Source organism: Canis lupus, chromosome 34, assembly GCF_003254725.2.
Source record: "Canis lupus dingo isolate Sandy chromosome 34, ASM325472v2, whole genome shotgun sequence".
Taxonomy (NCBI): Eukaryota; Metazoa; Chordata; class Mammalia; order Carnivora; family Canidae; genus Canis; species Canis lupus.
This window is the reverse complement of record NC_064276.1, coordinates 40,913,464-40,919,002: the sequence shown is the minus strand read 5'-3', so window position 1 is coordinate 40,919,002 and position 5,539 is coordinate 40,913,464. Positions and strand designations below refer to the sequence as shown.

The window sequence follows — 5,539 nt, the reverse complement described above, 5'->3', positions numbered from 1 at the left end:
TCCAAAACTGTAAGAACTGCAAGAAATAAATGCCTGTTGTGTAAGCCACCCCATCAGTGGCATTCGGTTATGGCAGCCCGTGCTGCCTTGGACTAGAGCATGCACAGAACACACTGCTGGAAGGGTCAGGAAACCCAGCCCTGGCTTGACCACGAACCCTGTCACCTGTGTCACCGTCCAGAGGTCACTGAAGAGCTTGATTTGCTTAGAATTGGGGTAAGGCTCGCTGTGGGGTAAGAGTGTCCATTGAGTACATTTATGGATTCTTTTCGGGAAGCTGAAAGTTTAGTGGTTTACTTTTAGGCCATATCAAAAAGTTGCTTCTCTGTTAAAGCTACCACTTCTAGATGTCATGTACACCCTGTATATTATCTGTGACAGCCCAGCATCTGCCATCTCTAAGCCATCCGCTCTGGTTCTTGGGTAATAGGCAGAGAAACCAGCTAGGAGAGTCGGGGCTCGACATGGAAGGGGGTGGGCACCAGAGTCGGGGCTTGATGTGGAAGGGGGTGGGCATCAGAGTCAGGGCTCGACCTGGAAGGAGGTGGGCACTGGAGTTGGGGCTCGATGTGGAAGGGGGTGGGCATAGGAGTTGGGGCTCGACATGGAAGGGGGTGGGCATCGGAGTTGGGGCTCAACGTGGAGGGGTGGGCATAGAAAGGGAGAGAGCGTGAGCGTATGTGACTGTAGCTGTGAATACATTCTTTCCTTGATCTTTTTTGCATTAAGAGAGCACTGTATGCAACTGCCATTAGTATTTAGTGAATGATAATCCCTGGTGAGCCACTTGGTAGGATCTCCAACCGAAATGATAAACAAGGTCGTCATGGTCCCAGCTTCCCACAGTGCACAGAAGCCTTCAGAGGCAACGCGGTGAAGCGTACACATACCACAGGTACCTGCAGCCTTCAAGGCAGAGTCCAGGAGTGGCACCCAACTCAGACACGGGAAGCAGACAAGGCCCCGAGCCTAGAACAGTCTCGGTGGAGGCTGTTGCCATCGAGTTACGACCGTTTAATGGTAGCTGAATGCCAAGACAATGTGGCTTGGACGCTCTTCAACTGTGGAAAATTTAAGTTCCTCCCTCTCTCTCCCTCTCCCTTCCCTGAGCCCTCTTCTCTATGATAAATAATAATGTTCTTAAGTAACCCTAACAAGTCATCTGTCACTCTAGGGAGCCTCGTGCTTGCCCGTCAGATGAGTGGGGCTCAGCTGGTGTAGATTCCCTACCAGGAGCACTGGCCCATCTCTCATATGAAATGCAACCTGGTGGAGGTGACTTCACTTTGCCGATCGCAGACAGGCAGACACTAATCTCAGGACCACTTCCGACACGTAGGTATTTCGTTCTTCCAGTAATCAGCATATATACCAGGAGACCGAAGTCACTGTAGATCTCCTTTAAGTGAAGCATAATTATGGCAACATATTTTCATCTGGTTTTATGAAAAAAATATAGAATGCATTCTAAGATCAAATATAAGCGATTAGCCGCATTTTTAAAAGTATCTTTGCCATTGTTCATGGAGTAGAAGTGGTCTGGGTATTATCTGTGGTTTGTATTATCTGTGCTTTCTCTCCACTGGGACACAGAGTAATTGAAAGTTGAGCACAGACTTTATGACTATGTTTTTGAATTGACCAAATCATCTTACAGTTGCTTTGTAAAGCTTAATTAATGCTTCTTAAATGCTCTAAGATCTTATTAAAGGCACGGAAAGAAAGTTTTATTCTGAATTCTAAAATATTAGACTTCTGCATTATATCTACACAGAATATGAGATTTCTTTTATGTCAGAATCTGCTAAAGCAAAGTAGGAAAGGAAAGAATTGAGGAGATGATCCTGTCCAAAATAAAACATAAATGATGACATTTCCACTCCGCTCCTTTGTGCAACGCACTGCCTAGGAGAATCATCCCTAGCTTCAAAGCTCCTGTAATTTGCATCTTAGAATTCATAATGCCCAGGCTCATTGTGTGCCATGCTTACCAAAAGATGACCTCCAACATTCAATCAGAGAAGTTTCCTATGCAATTTACTCAAAGCCTGTAGGCATAAAGGAAGAAAAAAAAGTAATACTAAAATACTCTTCCTGAATCCTTATGTACAGTTTCCACTCGAATGATAACTGTGAAATAAAGAGATTCCAATCTCTTTGTTAATAATCGTCTTTATAAACCAAAGAGATGCATATTCTTCAACAATAAATTAAATTGGCTGGATTTGATTATCAATTATGAAGGAGAAACTATTTAATTTTTTAAATTATTGGAAAAATAGATCATTCTTCCTACCAGGGATGGCTAAAAATCATAATAATAACAATCCCCTTTATTCATTCTATTCAGGATAAAAGTCTTTGTTGAGACGTTAGGCAACTATTTTGTTTTTGTCATATTCTTCTTTTGTATGTAAGGCATTCAACAGAATAATTGTTTAAAGAAATGACAAGAACATAATCTTCTGTAAAAAAAAAAAATCTTGGCTCACCACCATTTTGCTACATAGATATGTATGTAGTAAGGGCTTTTAAAAAGTTAATTAAAAGCTGAATTGCTAAAAGGGATTCAAAATCATGATGGTGATTCAGGAATATTAAATGGAAACATTTTCAAGAAAGAAAACAATTAGTGCCCAAAGGACCTCCACAGACCAAAATGCTCCTTGTTTGGAATAGCAGCCCCCTACCACTCACCAGCACCCTCATATCCTCTTGAAGACCCACCTAAGATGCCCCTTTTCCTGCATTTTATTTATTTATTATTTTGCAAACCTAGACAGAGTTAGTTACTTGCTAAATACAAAAAATATATTACTTTGCAAACCTAAACAGAGTTAGCTACTCGCTTCTGAGAGCAGGCCTTGGACTGAGATACCAAACACCAATAGAAAACAGTCTCTGGGGTGCCTGGGTGGCTCATGAGTTGAGCATCTGCCTTAGGCTCGGGTCATGACCCCACGTCCTGGAATCCACCCCCATGTCAGAGTTCCTGTTCATCAGGGAGTCTGCTCTCCCTCTGCCTCTGCCCCTCCCCTGCTCGTGTGCTCTCTCTCTCTCAAATAAATAAATAAAATCTTAAAAAAAGAAAAGAGTCTCTGTTCTGCCCCTGAAATGGGAGAGGAAACCATAATGAGATAAATTACAGTTGAACAAAGACACCGTCATTAGAATATGATCAGGTGGGCTCTTGGCAAGAACAGGGACATATATTTTATAAATCCTGATGTCTCCACAAAACTCTCCCCACACTTCTACCCCATCAGTTTATTTGTCTTCAGGTCAATCCCAAAAACATGCAGGTAGTTTTCCTCTATGGGCATCACCCTGGTCTGACCCAAGGGTAACCCTTGCCGTAATGTGTGCAGAGCCCAGCACCAGCCCAACAAACATATAATAGGAGCCGGACAGATTCCTGTTGAGGAAACAAGCCAACAACGAGTTACTGAATGAACCCATCTTGGCAAACAGAAGAGGGGCTTTGAAAGGTGTGATGCAAACATACTTGTTTGGATTTAAGTGGGCATGGCTCAGGAAGCTGATGCCCACCTGATGCACGGAACCTGTGTTTCAGTCGGTCCTTCTCAATACTGTACCCCTAACTCATCAGTCACTTGGGAACATTTAACTTTTCGTGACTCCTTTATCTCAGTAACTGCAGAAAACATCAAAGCAAAGTGAAGAAACCAGGCAACAGTTTGTAGGAGACACTGTGGAAGAACTTTTACTGCTCTGAGAGATTTCGCCTGAAAAATGAGAATTTAAACATAAATTTTAATAGTTTTGGGAAATGTTTATAGCAGCTTTAGTCCTAATAGCTGAAAGCAAGAAACCACCCAAATATCCACCAACAGGATGGTGGACAAACAACTTGTAGTATCTTCATACCCAAATAAAAAGGAGTAAACTTCTGATATATGTAGCAAAGTGCATGAACCTCAAAAACACTGAGTGAAAGATGTCAACCACAAAGAAGTCCATAGTGCTTGACCGCATCTCCATGAGGTTCAAGAAAAGGCAAAACTAGGACCCTTGGGTGGCTCAGTGGTTGAGCGTCTGCCTTCAGCTTGAGGCCTGATCCCAAGGCCTGGGATCGAGTCCCATGTCAGGCTCCCTGCAGGGAACCTGCGTCTCCCTCTGCCTGTGTCTCTGTCTCTCTCTCTGTGTGTCTCTCATGAATAAATAAATAAAATCTTTCAAAAAAAAGAAAGAAAGAAAAGGCAAAACTAATCTCTCATGATACAGTAGTGGTCGCCTAGGAGGAACTGACTGGGAAAGAACAGAAGGGGACCTTCTGGGACGACGGAAGGGTTTTGCACCATATACTGAGGGGTGATTACATGGGTACATACAAGTATCAAAATTCACTGAACCAAACCCTTAAGACCAGCCCATTGTATATAAATTGTACCACAATAATAGGGGGAAAAATCTTAAGAACATTGCACATGTACTAATAACGGTTTCCTTTACAGCATTTTTATTTAAAATGTCATCTCAGAATTCTCACCTTTCTTTTGCAGAATTTTAAACAGGCTTCTTAAAATTTGTATCATTTTAGTGAATGATACAATACGCACAGATTCTGGGTGAAATGTTTAATGCAGGTGGGATGTGGCACTGAGCCAATGAGCGATAGAGCCTTTTGCCATATCAGATTCTATTCAGAAACTAGAGGGACTTGGTTTGATATGTTTCTTTTTTGTGAATTAGTTCAGACGGCAGCAGCGTCTGCTCCTTTCCAAGCACTCAGAGATTACAGGGACATCTGTGGGACCTTGCGTCCCTGCCCTGGCGATGGCGAGCCTTGGTGCTGACCTGTGCACACCCCTCGCCTGACCACCCGTAACCCAGCGCACATGTTTGTAAGGCAGCTGGTGCGGGTTAGGGCTTCAACCCACGGTGACTGGAGCTCGACTTCTCTCTCACTCGTTGTCTTTCACTGTATGGGAACGAGAGCCCGATCTTGGCCTCATGAGCGCTCTCTCCCATGCACCAGGTGAATCAGCCACTGGCCCATACCAGTAATAGACCAAAAACGGTTGATGGTGACATGTAGGTGCACCTAAGGTCCACTCTTCCTTCTGAGCCCTTGGTGAGAGAAAGCAAGCCCTCAAGCTCTCTAATGCCCAAGACCGCAGTCCCATTGACACCGCTGCCCTGCTCTTCCCTTCTATGCCCCAGAATAAATACACAAATAGGAGGTGTGACTTTTACTCCACACACAAGGTTTGATGACAAATGTCACTATACTTCATTTTGTTCCAAAATCAAAATACATCTGAACATAAGCCCTCCTCTTACCGGGCCTCCCCATGTTGTACAAAAGCCCCCAGGAGCCTACCCGGATCACATGACTTGGTCTTCAACCCAGACCAGCCACCACCCGTGCGCTCATTGTCCAAGCTCTCGCCATCCCGTAAGTTCAGACAGCTCTGTGAGTCCTGCCAAGTTTGGCACAGAACTCTGCCAAAGCCAGAAAGGCCAGGGCCTGATATTCGGCCTCTCCAGCTTCACCACATAGCCACTCTCTCCAAGA

General features: G+C 44.0%; 1 long non-coding RNA gene across 1 annotated transcript; it reads right to left on the bottom strand.

The window, feature by feature from the left end:
• Positions 1–550: 550 nt before the first annotated feature.
• LOC112645987 (uncharacterized) lies at positions 551–3,744 on the bottom strand. Its single transcript, XR_003127398.3, has 3 exons — positions 3,550–3,744; positions 1,992–2,048; positions 551–1,399 (listed from the first exon to the last, which is right to left on the bottom strand). It is a non-coding gene; the product is annotated as an uncharacterized LOC112645987 (long non-coding RNA).
• Positions 3,745–5,539: the final 1,795 nt, after the last annotated feature.